The following is an 18,952-nucleotide window of genomic DNA, read 5'->3' as shown; positions in this document are numbered from 1 at the left end:
TTTATGTTCCTCTGTTCCAACCATTATACCCCTACAATCAGGGCTGTTACGAATAGCGGACAATAGAGGTTCGAGGGACAAGACAAACAGGAGAGGGGAAAGAGGGCAGCCCTGCCTTGTTCCATTGAACATCCTGAAAGGTTTTGAAATGGCCCAGTTGACTCTTACCACCGCTGCAGGGCTGCTGTAAAGAACCCCGACCCAGGAAATAAACCTCGGGCCAAACCCCAGGGCTTCCAGAGTGTTTGTCATGAACCCCCAGTCTACCCTGTCAAACGCTTTTTCAGCGTCGACTGACAGGAATAGAGCTGGGGGCCCGCCGTGTTTGCAGAATTCCGACAGCAGCACTGCCCGCACCCCATTGTCCCTACACTGTCTACCGGGAACAAAACCCGCCTGGTCCGGATGCACTAATGCTGTCATTTTCCCTTTCAGTCTATTAGCTAACACTTTTGCATATAACTTGACATCTGCATTCAGCAGTGAAATTGGTTTGTAGCTTGAACACAACCTAGCGTCTTTCCCTTCTTTCCGAATCAAGGTGATCGTGGCGGTCAGTGCCTCGGCTACCATTCCACATCCGGAACCAAGTTCGTTCCAGTACCGGCACAGCCTAGGGACCAAAATATGTTTCATTTTCTCCAAATAGATGGAGGTGAAACCGTCCGGACCTGGGCTTTTTCCCTTCGGGGAATCCCTCAAGGCGGCTAGTATTTCCTCTTCCTCGATGGGTTTATTCAAGAGGTCCCTATCCTCAGAAGGCAGCCCCACTAATCCTGCTCCTTTTAAAAATTCCTTGCCCCTATCTAGTCGGGCACTATCCCCCGCCCCCTGTTGCCCCATCGAGTAAAGGTCACCATAGAACTTTTTGAACTCTTCTGCTATAGCAACGCTAGTCACTATTGCTTCCCCTCCTTTGTTAAATACTTTATCAATAAAGTTCCTGCTTCTTTTTTTCCTTATTAGTCTGGCCAGGTGTTTTCTAGACTTGTTTGCCCAATAGTAGTTATTCCTGGTTATAACATTAGTAGCTCTCTTAGCCTCCTGCTCCATCCTGTCCCTTAACTCCTCCCTCTTAGCGACTAATAGATGATAACAATCCTGGTCCTGCCCTTTTGCTTTTTTATGTGCTTGCTCCAAGGAAAAAATTTCCTCTATCAGCTTTCCTCTTTCTTCTCTTTTCTTTTTTTTCAAACCTGCTCCTATTGAAATAAGGATCCCCCTGATGAAAGCTTTGTGTGTTTCCCATAATATGGACGATGACACATCCCCCGTGTCATTTGATTTAAAAAAAAAATCCACCTCATCCTGGAGTCACTCTACCACCTTAGGGTCCCTCAACAGGTCCTCGTTCAATTTCCACGAGAAGGGCCGCCCCTGCACTTCTGGGATCTTTACCCTCATCGTGACCGGAGAGTAATCAGAGAGGGACATTATTTCTATTCTAGTTTCTTCGACCCATTCCAGTAAACTATGGTCCACAACAAAATAATCTAATCTGGAGTAGGTCCCATGCACAGGGGAGAAGAAGGTGAAATCTCTCTCTTTGGCGTGTTGCAGTCTCCACACATCCATTAACTGGCAACGATGCAGCTTCTGCCTAATTGCCCCTAATGACACCTTCCCTATCCCCTGGGCTTGGGACGTACCGTCCAAATCAGGGTCAAAGCAAAAATTTAAATCCCCTCCCAAAACTACCTCCCCCTCCCCAAATTCCGACAACTTCTTCAATACTTGTCCCAGAAAATCCGTGGGGTTTTTATTAGGACAATAAACGTTCGCTAGTGTAATCACCCTAGATCCAATATTACCTTTTAGAAAAATATAGCGGCCCTCAGGGTCTATCGCTCTATCCCTTAGTGAAAAATTCGAAGCCTTTGAAAACCCTATGGCGACTCCCTTCGACCCCCTATCAGGGGAGTCTCCATAAAGCCATTGAGGAATCTTAGGAGAAAATAGCCTAATTCTAGTGTCCAAGGTCAGATGTGTCTCTTGTAAGAAAACTATATCACCCCGCAGGTGACCCAGTTCCCTTAATATTTTATGTCTTTTTCTGGGCGAGTTTAACCCTTTCACATTGTAGGAAATAAATCTAAGCTCTGGCATGTCTATTAACCAGCCGATCTACCATACCCCATGCTCCTCCTAAGCACATCCTGCAGTGACCCCCTCCCCCACATCCCCCCTCACCAACCCCCCCCTCCCTCCCCTTGCCCATACTCATCCCCCCCATCACCTCCCCCCTCCCATCCCCCCTCGTCCCCCACCCTCCCCCCCATTGGCAAGAATATCACCCCGAGCCCACAGGCATGGAACTATTCCCATTCCAAACTATGGAACTCCTCCCCCGGGGTGTAGCTCCAGCGCCAGCATCCAGCACCCGCCCCTCCCTAGGAAGAGAAAGGCACAGGAGGCGTAAATTTAGAGCGCCCCATCCCGGTGATACCCCCCCACCTCCAAACCAAACCCCCCTCCCCTGCACTGACAATATATAATTAGGGAGAGACCTCAAATGACCCACCCCAACCTAATCCCCATCTCATTGTCCTGACACAACTTGAGTCCCTTCACTTTATGCCTTATACCACCCAAGGCAGGGGAGGGGGTGGGGGGGAGAGGAAAAAAAAAAAAGGAAGGTGTCCCCCCCACACCCCACCCCACCCCTAAGTCCTCCTCCCCTTTTTAATTATAACATATTAGGGATGGGGATGCCCAGACTGTTACAGAAGTCCTGAGTCTCTTCCAAGTATCTCATCCTGCATGATCTTCCATCCTTTATAACTATCAGGGATGTTGGGAACCCCCAGCTATATTTGAGATTTAATCTCCTGAGTTGATCTAGGATTGGTCTCATCTGTCTTCTCCACGCCAGAGTTCCCGCTGATAGGTCTGAGAATATCTGCAAATCTTTATTTTCAAAACTTATTGGGGGAGCCCCCTTTAAGTTCTTCCAAATTCTTTCTTTGTCCTCATACAGATGAAATTTGACGATAACGTCTCTTGGGATTTCTTGCTTTATATGGGGGGGCCTTCTTATTCTATGTACCCTGTCAATCCATAAGGCTTCTTCTTCTCGCCTGCCCAGAATAGGGTTGAAAATCTTCTTCATCTTCTCCCCCAGATCCTCATTTTGTTGTTCCGGGATAAATCTGATGCGTAAATTTTGCCGCCGGCTTTGGCTCGCTTGCTCTTCCAATCTAAACGCCAATGTACGATTTTCATTCCGCATTTTACTGACCTGATCTTTTAGGTCCGAGATTTCTTAAGCTTGAGTCCCTGAGACCTCTTCTACCTCCTCCACCCGGCGGAGGAGGTGTCCCATGTCTGCTCGGACATTTGAAATTTCAGCTCTAATCACGTTTTCTAATTTGGTGAACATTTCGCTCAGGTCTGTTTTACTTGGTACCAGGGCCATTATTCTTTGTTCATCTGCGGCACTCCAAGCAGACACGCCCTCTAAGTCCAGCTCTTCACGGGTTCTGTCCCCTGTCCCCCCTTTTGTTTCTGTTGTTCTTTCTTCTTATCCTTTGTTCCTAGTTGTTTTGCCTCCATTCCCGGGCTCTTTGCGCTTACTTCTTTTAAATATTTTTGAATAGAGCTGGTATTTAGGCTCTCCCTCGTGTTCTGGGGTTCAGTTGTTCGCGATGAGTGACCTCTCATGCTTCCCCTTCCTGCCGGCAGTTTACACCTCGTTATAATTGGGTGAAAAAGGGGAAATCACAGTCAATACCTCCAGGTGCTTCTCTCTTTCACTGTCCCCTTTCCACCCCAAACCGTAAAACTGAGAGAAGGGCTGCTCACCCAAATGCTGTGTACAGAAACGAACAACTTCCTTATCCAGCCCAGACAGTTGTTTATACTAAATATGAATGGGGGTCTCTTGCCCCAGTTCCCCTTGAAAGTTGGAAAAGGAAAACACCCTGCTTACCAGCAATAGCAAATCAGAAGGATGAGGCATATAATGGAGACAGTTCATATAATCCCACAGGGCACTATGGGGCACATGCGCGGCCTCGCAAAACTTGGAATTTTATAGAAATTTTTGTTTTTATTTTTTTATTTTTTACCCTTTTTTCCTTTTTGCTCGCACCGATTTGTTGATAAGATTCAGCCCCGGGCCGAACAGTGATGTTACTGACTCTGTTTGTTTGGCCGTATCGAGTTATCTGTCCACTGGTATATATTAATTCACAACTTGTACATGCGGGAGGGGGACAGGAGTAACCTCTGACTTCAGCCAACCCTTTACAAAGCATGGCAGGTATCAGTGTCCACAGATAGACCTGAGAGCATGTATCTTCCTACTTTCCTATCTCCCAACAAGCAGCCCAAGTCTAATGTCCACAGTTCATGCTAGGAATTGATAACAAGTTACAGATACATCAACATGTTTTCTCATAGCTTGCTTCTTCTGTCACAGTACAGCGGATACTAGCTGGTGTTTGCTTTTTTTATAGTTGCTCCCTGCCGCTCGGTTTCAGGCAACGAAGTTCCTCAGTGGATAGGCTACAGCTCCACACCTCAGGTCCCCGAGCCGGGACTTGTTTGCTCTCATCTATCCAAACTGTCAGAGGGGATGGAATACTCAGTTCGCGGCCACGACTACCCCCAGTCCGAAGAGCACCCAGGGAAGCCGCTGCCTCCGCAGCTACGGCAGCAGGGGAAAGGCAGGGGGGATAAGCTAGACCAGTGAGCGGCCGAGCACTTGCTCTTGTCCGGGCATCTCGCGGTCTCTCACCCCACGAGGCATCATCTGGGACGCGCTGTCTTTACACCTCCACTGGACCCGGCGCTAGGCTCCTCCCCCGTGCGGACGTCACACGCACATCACGTCCGCCCTCGCAGTCGGCTCTGTAAATATTATATTCTATCTTTTCACGTGACAACACTGAAGAAATGACACTTTGCTACAATGTAAAGTAGTGAGTGTACAGCTTGTATAATAGTGTACATTTGGTGTCCCCTCAAAATAACACAACACACAGCCATTAATGTCTAAACCGCTAGCAACAAAAGTGAGTACACCCCAGTGAAAACGTCCAAATTGGGCCCAAAGTGCCAATATTTTGTGTGGCCACCATTATTTTCCAGCATTGCCTTAACCCTCTTAGGCATGGAGTAGTAGTAGGCATTGGAATAGTGCCCTGCGGCCCAGTCTCCAACGGGAAGGGGATCATGCTCTGCTTCAGTATGTCACAGTACATGTTGGCATTCATGGTTCCCTCAATGAACTGTAGCTCCCCAGTGTCGGCAGCACTCATGCAGCTACAGACCATGACACTCCCACCACCATGCTTGACTGTAGGCAAGACACACTTGTACTCCTCACCTGGTTGCCACCACACAAGCTTGACACCATCTGAACCAAATACATTTATCCTGGTCTCATCAGACCACAGGACATGGTTCCAGTAATCCATGTCCTTAGTCTGCTTGTCTTCAGCAAACAGTTTGTGGGCTTTCTTGTGCATCATCTTTAGAAGAGGCTTCCTTCTGGGACGACAGCCATGCAGACCAATTTGATGCAGCGTGCGGTGTATGGTCTGACAGGCTGACCCCCCACCCCTTCAACCTCTGCAGCAATGCTGGCAGCACTCATATGTCTATTTTCCAAAGACAACCTCTGGATATGACGGTGAGCATGTGCACTCAACTTCTTTGGTTGACCATGGCAAAGCCTGTTCTGAGTGGAACCTGTCCTGTTAAACCACTGTATGGTCTTGGCCACCGTGCTGCAGCTCAGTTTAAGGGTCTTGGCAATCTTCTTATAGCCTAGGCCATCTTTATGTAGAGCAACAATTCTTTTTTTCAGATCCTCAGAGAGTTATTTGCCATGGGTTGCCATGTTGAACTTCCAGTGACCAGTATGATAGAGTGAGAGCAATAACACCAGATTTAACACACCTGCTCCCCATTCAGACCTAGTAACACTAATGAGTCACATGACACCGGGGAGGGAAATTGGCTAATTGGGCCCAATTTGGACATTTTCACTTAGGGGTGTACTCACCTTTGTTGCCAGCGGTTTAGACATTAATGGCTGTGTGTTGAGTTATTTTGAGGGGACAGCAAATTTACACTGTTATACAAGTTGTACACTCACTATTTTACATTGTAGCAAAGTGTAATTTCTTCAGTGTTGTCACATGAAAACATATAATAAAATATTTACAAAAATGTGAGGGGTGTACTCACTTTTGTGAGATACTGTAAATGTTCTACCTGTATCCTTTAGCACTTGAGTGCTCACAGTGTATTTGTTTTTTTCCTTTATTTACACCTGTTGGTAACACACATTCTGTCCTAAGGTTACAATGCTCACTTACTGAACTTTATCTGACGAGGAGGAGTGCTGTCACCCTAGAACAGGACTGCAAAGCCTTCTCTATTCTCTTCTCCATAACACAGAGGGACAGGTGGGATTTCATTATACATAAAGGGAGTTAGAAACGGTATTTAAAAAAAAAAAAAAAAAAGGAAAGCAGAGGAAGTTATCATACATGTTTTTTAGCAGGATCAACCACCATCTTGACCAAGGGAAACTGTCAGTGTAGCCTTGCAGTGTAGCCTTGAATGGACCGCAGTCTTCTGGGACCTGTGAAGTGTCCCAGAAGGCTGTGTGGAAGAAGGGGAGGGGCGAACTTCCAGCTAAGAACTGAGGCAGAAGTGGGAGCGAATACCTGTCAAAAACAGGTACCCGCTCCCCCCTCCCCCCAAAAAAATGCCAAATGTGGCAGCAGAGGGGGAGGAGGAGGCAGACAAGCGGAGCTTCCCCTTTTGGGTGAAGATCTGCTTTCAGTTGTCTTCTCACCATCCTCATGCTGTTGACTGGACAGTGAAAGAGCAAAAGCAGACTGATGAAGTCATCCTTGTGCTCACTTTGCTCTCTCCTCTTATCTGCATTTTCTTTGCCAGCACATTTGTATGCAGCACACCTGTTGTGTAACCTGTTAATAATGAATAAAGGGCAGCAGTAATCTGTCTTTCTATATCTGCCTGTAATTCAACTTTAAACCCATAGCAAATACACTGCATTAAATTATATTGTGTGCATATATTTTAAGTGGGACCATGTGACATTCTAAAACAGATTTAAAGTTTAGAGCCACTTTTGTGATATTACTGTAAACAAACTAACACATATTTATGTAGCCATGCCCCCGTAGGGGTTGCTGAATGTAGTGGTTCACCTGTCACCCTGCCCAGCCCAACATCCATCCCTCAGTTACTCAGAGACATAGAACAGTCCATAAGTTTTGGTGTTTTTTTTTTTTATTGAGGGGATTGAACTTGGATGGCAAATGGAAACTTATGGGATGCACAGGAACATTCAATGCAAATTGCTTGGGACTTCTATATACATTCCAGTCTTCTTTCCAGCACAAACTCTTGCTTAAGACCTCTAATCCTTCACTCCTCCAGCACTTCACTTGCTGCAGACTATTACTCCTCCAGACCAGCTAGCACCGCATGGTTAGGCTTGACAATAACTCAGCCAGGCCTCAGTGAACTGCCTTTTGCGGGCAGGAACCTTGGGCTCTTGTGGTATAGAAATAGTTCAGGTGCTAACTGTCCTCTGCACAGCTACCAATCCCAGATAGCTCTCTTCAGGCCCTGCCAGCCAGCCTGGCTGCAACGACCTCTCTCCATTGCCCTTCCCACACTTCTCTTTTGGTTCTGCACCCATCTCAAACTGCAATCTTCCAGTTTCCTCAGGTGTGCCTGCCCAGTCCTCCCGACTGTGCTCCATTCACCAGCCCTCCAGTTGTCCTCCCTGGAGCCTCTTAGCAGTGTTCTCTCCCACTGTCCTCTCCTTGCTCTCTAATGTGCCTCTCCTTCCAGGATCTCTTTGCTCCTCCTGGATGCACCCCAGCCCCAGGCCAAGGGTCACCCCCCCACCCCAGACTGGGGAGCTCCTTGTGGGCCTGACAGCCTCCACACTCTCTCACTCCAGATCTTCCACCCAAACACTCCTCCTCAGCTGGGCTGACACTGGGTATTTTAGGAGGCCTGCCCCCTGCCAATCCACATTGGGGATTGGTCAAAGCTCCTTATAATATAACCCAGGCAGCTCCACCTCTCCTCCTCTCTTTCTAGCACCTCCTAGAAAGAGGAGGGAGGTGTCAGTGATGCTACCTGTGAGTCACCCAGCCCTGCCCCGAGCCACTCCCTGCCCAGAATGAAAACAAACAGGCCTAGCCTCCAGCTAGGCCTGCCTAAATTTTCTTACGCTCCAGAAAAATCTTCACTCTAGCACCTACCTAAATAGAGGGTGCTACACTCACCCCCACCAAAATCCAGCCAGTCCCTTGGCTGGGGAACTTAGAAAAAATGGCTTCTGGGCCCAGGAGCAAGGGCATCCCATAAAATAAATTGGAAAGTGGGAAAAAGGGAACAAACTTGGATAAGGGACATATATACAAATTATGTATCAAAAATATACTTCTCTTTGACATGTACAGTATGTACATTGTATTCCTAACTACAAGTCCCTATAGCTACAAATAATGACACATACATAGGACCAGGGCATCTCCCCCTCAGGAGAAATCCTCTGTCCGCAGGATCCGTTGCTCCAGCCAGAGATAGATAGACAGCCCTCCCATCCTGAAGAGTTATGCAAAACAGACAAAACATCCTATCCTACCACTACCTGAACACTTTACAAAGTTTCTGTCAGAAGGGGGTTATAAATTCTGCTGACAGAAACAATAACAGCAACAAACACACAGGTCACTTCAAACATACATCTCCACCTGTAGTTCTATCATAAGGGGATTATGCTGTGCTAACAGAACATTAAAGGGAAAACAGTATTTTTAAGAGATAACAATTCTTCTTGAAATTCCTGATGGGAGGCGCCACCCCCCCAAGCAAACAGGTTCTGTAAAGAGTTAATTCAAAGAACAGACCTCACCCTTAGTGTCCTTGCAACGGGAACTGTCTCATCCATTGGGCACCCAGGGTGGCAGGCCGATTTGTTCCTGCAAAGTCAGGGAAAAGGAAGGACACATCCATTCTGCAACTCCTCAGCAGTCCATATGACACTTTATAGCAGCTGTACTCCAACAGTCTTCCTCATGCATTAAAGTGCGGGTCAGGCAACCTCTTCCTGATACCCCCTTCCTCCCTGATGGAGACAGAGTGACTCTTTGTAGGCCATCCCATCCTGGCAACCATCACCCTGTCCTTGTAGTTGGACCTCCCCAGCCGCCATTTCTTCTGAATGTCCACAAAGCGAGCTCAGGTTTCCTCACACTCTGGCACCCGCAGCGGCTTAGGGACGTGTAAGAACTCCCGAATCAGGTCATCCTCCCACTCTCCCCAGGAGTCCTCAATGATGTCTGTGATTTCGGGAGGGACATAGGGGAAGTCCAGACCCCACTCCAAAACAACCGTCCTTTGAACCTCCCGTTGGAACTGGGAAAACCTGGGCAGCTCTCTACGTTTTCCTTTCCCGAGCAGGACACAGGCATGAGGGGACCTCTTCACCGACTGCTTATAAGTGGGCACTCTGGTCTGGGTGGTGGAGGGTCTTTGGACAAATAGTTGTCTGCTGCAGATAGGGGTTCCTGTAGCTCTTCCAGGTTCCCCAGCAAAATCTGGCTCCTTTCCTCCCTCAGACAGCACTTCCAGGACCTGGGAACCTCTTGTCTCCTATTCCTCCTCTGAGCAGCTGTCAGGAGATGACCATTCTGCTAGCCTCTCTAGGGACCCGAACTCTGCTAACAGTTTGGGGATCCCCAATCTATGCCTCTGCCTCCACATTCCCCTTCCAGCTCACCTGAGAGCAGCCTCCTCTCCAACGCTGGCTCCTTCCAGTCAGGGGTAGCAAGGGGCATGGACACAGAAGGAATTTTAGGGACATTTGGCTCCTGTACGGCAGTACTCACAGTTGCCAGGTCCCCGACCAGGCCGCAAGCCATAGCAGACTCCTCTCCTCCTATGTCACTTTTCTTCGCAGGGGAGTCACCAGGCTCAGACTCAACCCCCCCTTTCTGAGATGATTCCAGGCTCGCTCTAGCCTTCCAAGATGTCCGCGGCTGCGGCATCTCGGAGTATTGTGGATCCGGCTGGCTGGATGCAAGCAGGAGGAGCGGTTCGTCACAATGACCGCACCGGATCCAGGCTTTGACCACCGCTGTTGGTATCTGGCACTCTGGGCACAGCCGCTCCATCCCCTCGATCATCCCCAGGGCAAATCCCCCGTGATGCTCCAACTAGTGTCAACCAGTGCCCGCTCCTGCATTTCAGGCAACCAAGTCAGTGCAGGTAGTACACGTCCACTCCTTGCCCTCTTGCTTCTCTGCCTCGTGGTGTCTGCTACTAGTAGGGAATGCTGGGTCTCTTCTAGGGCGTGACACCACCTCTCACTTCCAGACACACTGGCATCTGAAGAACTGATAGGCAGGCTCCTCTCCGAGCACGCTGTTGGCTAAACTGAAGGTTGCAGGCATGCTGTCTAGCAGGACTTGCCCAGGCATGTCACTTGGCACTTGCCCAGGCATGTCACCTCTCCTCCTATGTCACTCTTCTTCGCAGGGGAGTCACCAGGCTCAGACTCAACCCCCCCTTTCTGAGATGACTCCAGGCTCGCTTTAGCCTTCCGAGATGTCCGCAGCTGCGGCATCTCGGAGTATTGTGGATCCGGCTGGCTGGATGCAAGCAGGAGGAGCGGTTCGTCACAATGACCGCACCGGATCCAGGCTTTGACCACCACTGTTGGTATCTGGCACTCTGGGCACAGCCGCTCCATCCCCTCGATCATCCCCAGGGCAAATCCCCCGCGATGCTCCAACTGGTTTCAACCAGTGCCCGCTCCTGCATTTCAGGCAACCAAGTCAGTGCAGGTAGTACACGTCAACTCCTTGCCCTCTTGCTTCTCTGCCTCGTGGTGTCTGCTACTAGTAGGGAATGATGGGTCTCTTCTAGGGCATGACACCACCTCTCACTTCCAGACACGCTGGCATCTGAAGAACTGATAGGCAGGCTCCTCTCCGAGCAGGCTGTTGGCTAAACTGAAGGTTGCAGGCATGCTGGCATGCTGTCTAGCAGGACTTGCCCAGGCATGTCACTTGGCACTGACTGTGTCCAAGCAACCAAAAGCAGATGACCACTGACCTCCCCAGTGGTTGTCGGTAGCAGCAATAAAGTTTGTAACCCATGTCTCACTGAAGGGAACAAACTTAACACAATCCCGCCCGCAGGCACCTGCAGGCTTACCCTGATCACCCGGGGCAACTGTAGACAATTCCAGGCACCCTTTACTATTCAAAGCAGGAATTTGAAGCAATATTTCAGAATGTCCAGCAAAAGCATATCTCTGGACATATTTGTAATACGCAATAGGATGCCGAGCCATAGCAGATCGCTGGGTGTATTTCTAATCCATGGGCGTGATCGCTCACCATGGCTGCCATGGGTGAAAGCACATGGTAAACAGTTCCTCAGTTGCAGAATTAGTACAAGTGTCTGCCCCAGCTGAGGTTGGGGCAACTGGGTGAGCAGGCAGCAATTCAATTGACTTGAACGCTGGTTGCTGTGGACAATAGCACTTGCGACTATAGTACTGAATAGCAGGCAGAGCACATAAGTTATTTCCCAAGTTTAATTCCTCAACTGATGGTGGAACAAAGCACAGTCCCCCCCCGCTCGATCAATCTCGGTTGCTAGGAACAACAGCTGGCAGGTTAACCATGAGCAGGTGATCCCAGATGATGTCCGCAAATGTGGACATGCCCCCATAGGAGTTGCTGAATGTAGTGGTTCACCTGTCACCCTGCCCAGCCCAACATCCATCTCACAGTCATTTAGAGACATAAAACAGTCCATAACCTTTGTTTTTTTTGTTTTTTTATTGAGGGGATTGAACTTGGATGGGAAATGGAAAATTATGGGATGCCCAGGAACATTCAATGCTACTTGCTTGGGACTTCTATAAACACTCCAGTGTATACACTCCAGTCTTCTCTCCAATACGAACTCTTGCTTAAGACCTCTTATCCTTCACTCCTCCAGCACTTGCTGCAGACTATTACTCCTTCAGACCAGCTAGCACCACATGGTTAGGCCTGATAACTCAGCCAGGCCTCAGTGAACTGCCTTTTGTGGGTAGGGACCTTGGACCCCTGTGATGTAGAATTAGTTCAGGTGCTAACTGTCCTCTGCACAGCTACCAATCCCAGATAGCTCTCTTCAGGCCCTGCCAGCCAGCCTGGCTGCAATGACCTCTCTCCACTGTCCTTCCCATAGTCTTCTCTTCTGGTTCTGCATCCATCTCAAACTGCAATCTCACAGTTCTTTCAGACATGCCTCCTCAGTCCTCCCGACTGTGCTCCACTCACCAGCCCTTCTGGCTGTGACCAGTTGTCCTCCCTGGAGTCTCTTAGCATTGTTCTTTCCCACTGTCCTCTCCTTGATCTCTCATGTGCCTCTCCTACCAGGATCTCTTCACTCCTCCTGGATGCACCCGAGCCCCGGCCCAGGGAGCTCCCCATGGGCCCCGACAGCCTCCGCACTCTCTCACTCCAGCTCATCCACCCAACCACTCCTCAGCTGGGCTGATCCTGGGTATTTTAGGAGGCCTGTCCCCTGCCAATCCAAGTTGGGGATTGGTCAAAGCTCGTTAGAATACCCCAGGCAGCTCCACCTCTCCTCTTCTCTTTCTAGCACCTTCTAGAAAGAAGAGGGAGGTGTCAGTGATGCTACCTGTGCAACACCCAGCCCTGCTCTGAGCCACTCCCAGCCCAAAATGAAAACAAACAGGCCTAGCCACCAGCTAGGCCTGCCTACATTTTTCTACATTCCAGAAAAATCTTTACTTCAGCACCTATCTAACAAGAGGGTGCTACATTTTTTAACCTTAAAATATTTAAATTAGATTGCAAAAATAGCAATTATTGTAGTTTTCAAACTTGTATGGTAATATAAACCCTGATTAAAAAAAGTTTAAGGATGACAGCTAAACTCTTTTTTCAGCCTTAATCACTTTCCAAATAAATGCTGCCTCATTTACTGGCACTTTGCAGGCAGCCTGGGTATTACACCTAGGAAGAAGACAAAGCCCCAGCTTGTCACCCACACTTAGCATTTCCCTGTCCCCAAAAGCATGCACACTTCTTCCCCATCTATGACATTTTGAAGTGTTTACCAGAGCACTATTAGAGAATTACATATTGAGCAAACGTTCAAGCAGTAGAGAACATTACTTATGTCGTTGGTTCTGTTAGGAATTCATGTTTTCTGTGATAAATTTGAGCGGTGTAATATAATCCATGGCGGATTCAACCAACACTTAATCCTAATGTATTTCTCCAAGCCACCAAGTCCCTTGGCTTTAACCCTTGCACTGACATCTCATTAGCCTATGAAGGGTTTAAAATTACATTTACAGCAAAGAGGAGCAAAATACTTTTTGTCATAGAGAGCGCTTTCCATTTTCAAAATGTAATTTGGGGATTTGCATATATTGATTCTAAAACATTTTAATTTGAATTATTGTCAAGTTTTCAAATGCCCCCATATCTATTAGGACAATTGAGATGGGAGGAAAGAAAAAAGCATTAGAAGAGATTTTTCTTCTTGCAATCGGAAAACGCTGTAAGCAGGAGTGTTAAGCGAGTCATCCATCATATCCGGCATAGCAGAAGGACACATGAAATGTAATCCATCAATTACCTTATGAAGCGTGCAAGAAAAATAATTACCAAATCCATGGCTTTTTTATTTTTTTTTTGAATAACAACATGCAGCTCAGACAGCCGGGCCTGGGAATGGTAGATAGGGGATATTTGCAGCGGGGGTCATTGCTGTGTTCATTCATTGTCCACATCATAGCAAGAAACAGAGCAGGCTTGTATCTGACCACTGAATAGACTATATAGTGTTAACTATAGGGTTAACATTTTAAGGGATTGGTCATGGAGAATAAGTGTGCTAATTGGCCTTCATCTGAATCACAATTCAATTCATTAGAAATTTTCCATCTGCTATTATTAAGAAATGGAATTTAATTCATTCCATAAATCAAATCAATATGCTAAAGATGAAGAATAAATTCCTTAAATATGACTGGCACCTGTTAGGAGAGGGAAGTGTTGGGCTATTTTAGGTGTATTTTGTCAGAGATAAGACTTATTCATTTAGACTACCCAGGGCCAGATTTTAGTTATGTGCCTACCTAGGCCACTTTTATTATGCTTTGCCCAGAGCTGCTCATTTCCCAACAGCTCATATCATTTGCATTTGTAGCTTATGTGTGAAGAAATGCAAATATCTTAACATGCTTTATCTGAAGATTGAAGGTACTTATAGACATTATATATCAAACATCCAGAATTGATTCTTCAGTTATATATTAAATGGCATTGCCTTTATCTTAGAGCAGAGGTTGGCAACCCTGGAGAGGTAGAGATCTAAGCGGAAGCAAACCCTCCTATCCTTATCAGCCAAGGAATAGGGATGAGCCTGATGTTCGAGTCGAACGTAAGTTCGACTCAAACATTGGGTGTTCGCCGAGCAGTGAACAATATGCGGTGTTCGCGGCAAATTCAAAAGCCGCCGGAACACCGTTAAAGTCTATATATGCAAGTTATTGTCATAAAAAGTCTTTGGGGACCTGGGTCCTGCCCCAGGGGACATGTATCAATGCAAACATTTTTTTTTAAAAAAACGTCCGTTTTTTCGGGAGCAGTAATTTTTTTTAATGCTTAAAGTGAAACAATTAAAATGAAATATTCCTTTAAATATCATGCCTGGGGGGTGTCTATAGTATGCCTGTAAAGTGGCACAGTTTTCCCATGTTTAGAACAGTACCACAGCAAAATGACATTTATAAAGAAAAAATTGTCTTTTAAAACTGATCACGGCTGTAATGAATTGTCGGGTCTCGGCAACATGGATAAAACTCATTGAAAAAAAGAGCATGGGATCCCTCCCCCGTTCATTACCAGGCCCTTTGGGTCTGGTATGAATATTAAGGGGAACCCCGAACCAAAATTTAAAAAGAAAATTGCGTGGGGGTCCCCCTAAAATCCATACCAGGCTTTTCAGGTCTGATATGAAAATTAAGGGGAACCCTGCGCCAAATTAAAAAAAAAAATGGCATAGGGGTCCCCCCTAAATCCATATCAGACCCTTATCTGAGCATGCAACCTGGCAGGCTGCAGGAAAAGAGGAGGGATGAGAGAGCCCCCCCCTCTTGAACCGTACCAGGCCACATGCCCTCAACATGAGGAGGGTGCTTTGGGGTCTGACCCCAAAGCACCTTGTCCCCATGTTGATAGGGACAAGGGCCTCATCCCCACAACCCTTGCCCGGTGGTTGTGGGGGTATGCGGGTGGGGGGCTTATCCGAATCTGGAAGCCCCCTTTAACAAGGGGACCCCCAGATCCCGGCCTCCCCCCCATGTGAATTGGTAATGGGGTACATTGTAGTGTCAAAAATGGTAAAAAAGACAAGAGACAGTTTGGGACAAGTCCTTTATTAAAAAATAAAAAAATAAATATGTCCCGCTCCCGCGATGTAAATTCACGCCACCCGATGGACCGAAAAAAGAAAAAAAAAGCCGCAACTGTTCCGCCTCCATGGGAGGCTCCCGCCGACTGTTGCTTCTTCTCTCTGACAGTTCTTATATAGCTGAGGGCGGGGCCACCCAGTGACGTAAATGGGTGACCCCACCCTCTCTGACGTCAGAAGGGGGCAGGGTCACTCTAAACGCAGGAAAAATGTGCCACTTTGCAGGCATACTATAGACACCCCCAGGCACGATATTTAAAGGAATATTTCATTTTTATTGTTTCACTTTAAGCATTAAAAAAAAATCACTGCTCCCGAAAAACTAGCCGTTTTTAAAAAAACATTTTGCATTGATACATGTCCCCTGGGGCAGGACCCGGGTACCCAAACACTTTTTATGACAATAACTTTCATATAAGCCTTTAAAATGAGCACTTTTAATTTTTCATGTTCATGTCCCATAGACTTTAATGGTGTTCGTGTGTTCTTCCGAATTTCTTTGCCTGTTCGCTATGTGCAAACCGAACCGGGGGGGTGTTCGGCTGATCCCTACCAAGGAAGCTGCCATGTTAGCCTCTGTTTGATCTGCAACTGCCATGGTGCTGCACCTGTGATCAGTTATGATTCCAGCCATTTGATGGTTTGACAGTTTGGTTGACAGTATAAGCAAATGTAACAGTTCCATACTTTTTTGAAACTGTTAAATTGATGGGTTTAGTTCTACTTTAACAATATGGAAGAGATCAAAAGTGGGGTGGCCTAACCTTTCGCCCAATATCTGGGGAATCACCGGATTATCAGTCATATCAGCGTATGAAAAGATCCTTCAGAAGGAGTGGTGCATTCTGAGCAATTTATGCCAAACATTGTATATGTAAGGCATATCCATTTGGTGAGTGTGAGACTCACATAAATTGGGCACTTGAGGTGATTGCTTACGGAGTGGGATAATCACATTATTTTTCCTGCATGATTGGAACACGACTATTGGCAGTTATATTATGCGTGGGACTTTCGCATGGACTTTTGATGAACTTTAACGCTACATGTTTTGAATGTTTAGCATTGTTCTAGCTTCTTCTGGAATCTATTAATATTGGTTTGATTTCATGGGAGAGATGGCCTAGCAAGGCCCTATTAAAAACAAGGAAGTGCAGGGGTCAGTAGCAAGCAGAGCCAAATTCAGAGGTGAGTAATGTGTAATGGACAAAATGCAGAGCTCAGGAGTAAGCAAGGCAAAGTTCAGAGATCAGTCGTATATAATGTAGATTGCAGGGGTCAGGAGTTTAGGGGTCAGTGATATGTAACACCGAGTGCAGGGTCAGGAGTAAGTAATACAATGTTCAGAAGTCTGTAGTTTGTAAGGCAGAGTAAAACAATCAGGAGTAAGTAAAGCAAAGGTCAGTAGTAATGCAGAGTGAAGGGGTCAAGAGTATGTACCACAGAGTGAAGAAGTAATATGTGACGCACAGGTCAGTATGTAATGTAGAGTGCATGGGTCAGGAATAAGTAATGCAGAGTTTAGAGGTCAGTAGTAAGAAAAAAAACCTGCAGTAGCCAGAGATGTGACATATATTAAATCTAACTAAGAAGGGCATTCTTTTGAGGACAGAGAAAGGTGCACATTTTGAAAAGTACATTCCCAAGCCATTGAAGAGGACAATCCTCACTCATTCTACAAACCTTGCAATAATTTATAGGGGAAAAACAAACAAGTATACTTACATATGTCCTTGTGACCTTTTCTTAATTTTACTTTTTTTTTTTTTGCCTCTGTGCTGCCTGGGTCCCCATTTCCATGCTGTAATTTCAAAACTGTACTGCATTATGCACATGCGCAAGGTTAGGCACATGCTGATGTGAATTTTTGGAAAAGGTTGGCGGGGGTGGGGCAATTTAAGTGTGGGCAGCATGGTGGCTAAGTGGTTACCACATCTGCCTGGCATCACTAGGGTTGTCGGTTCAAATCCCAACCACAGCACTACCTGCCTGGGGTTTGCATGTACTTCCTGTGCCTGTGTGGGTTTCCTCCGGGTACTCCGGTTTCCTCCCACACTCCGAAGACATGCTGGTAGGTAAATTGGCCCTAGTGTGTGCATGTATGGATGCGAGTTAGGGACATTAGATTGTACGCTCCTTGAAGGCAGGGACTGATGTGAATGTATAATAAAAGCGATGCGTAAATTTATGGCACTATATAAGTAACTGTAATAATAAAATAAATAAGTAGTGGATGTGTATGGATTATTTTTATAGAATAAGGATATTGTTTAGTGTTTTTTTAGGTACTTCCTGTTATGGGGTAACAATGCTCTGTGTCATTTGCTCCTGTGTTGTCGTCCTGTGAAATGGGCTTCCAATGGAGTTTACAAGTAGTATTTTCAACATACATTATGCAAGCATTGGTCCACTCAGCAGTCCTCACCAGACAGCGTGCATGTAGACAGAAAGTGGCTGCAAGGGGCACTAATATGAATTTAAGATTAAAAGATATTTAATAAAAAAGTTAATTGTTTGGAAACATTACTAAACATCAGTTAGGCATGGTTTCCATCTACTTTAAGGAATAAGTTCACCTTTTGGAACATATTACATGTTACACCAGTATTTAGGGTGAAACACGTGACATGTTGCAGCTCTTGCTGCCTCTCCCCCCTGAACCCCCCTAGTGTGAGCGCGCCACCCACACAGCTGCGTCATTCATTCACAATTTCCTGTAATATGTTTCCAATGAATGAACTACAAGTACGATCAGCCGGACACTTGTAGTTCTGAATGAACTGTGAAGGCGCTGATGAGCACCCTTGTAGTTCATTCACAAGCCTTGCAGCTTTCAAACTGACAACCTAAAGCTGCAGGGCTTGTTTGCAGAAGACTGACATTATATCCCTGATCCACTGATCATGAGTGCAATGCTTTCCAGACTCCTGCAGGAAAAAATAATAAATGCACATCATATTTTCTGAAAAAATGATTTGTTCTAAAAAATGTGAACATGTTCTTTAATAAAAAAAGTATTCCAGTCAAACACAAGAATTTTGTATTTACACCAACCTGATTTTATTTTTGGCCAGTAGCAGCACTGTTTAACCTGTACAGTTGCTGGTATGTTTTCTTTTTTTAGACTATACAGTAATACCTTGGATTATGAGCATAATTCGTTCCAGAAGAATGCTTGTAATCCAAAGCACTCGTATATCAAAGTGAGTTTCCCCATAGGAAGTAATGTTAACTCAGATAATCCATTCCACAGCCACTGCTTGTCTATGCAGTACTGCATGTGGCCAGAGGTGCGGGGGCGCCGGAGACACTGGGAAACACTCGGCCCCATCGGGAACAGAGTGTTTCCAAGTGTCTCCGAGGATCACCGGCGCCCCCGCACCTCTGGCCAAATGCGGTACTGCACACCCCAGTGGCTTGAATCTTGCTCGTCTTG

At 46.5% G+C, this 18,952-nt stretch overlaps 1 protein-coding gene across 4 annotated transcripts in view; it reads left to right on the top strand.

Annotated features, from left to right (window-relative positions):
- Positions 1–18,952, top strand: part of LOC141106257 (rap1 GTPase-GDP dissociation stimulator 1-A-like) — a 355,344-nt gene that overhangs the window by 314,322 nt on the left and 22,070 nt on the right. The window lies entirely within an intron of this gene.

Source organism: Aquarana catesbeiana, linkage group LG08 (assembly GCF_042186555.1).
Source record: "Aquarana catesbeiana isolate 2022-GZ linkage group LG08, ASM4218655v1, whole genome shotgun sequence".
NCBI classification, from domain to species: domain Eukaryota; kingdom Metazoa; phylum Chordata; class Amphibia; order Anura; family Ranidae; genus Aquarana; species Aquarana catesbeiana.
This window is presented reverse-complemented; position numbering and strand designations above follow the sequence as displayed.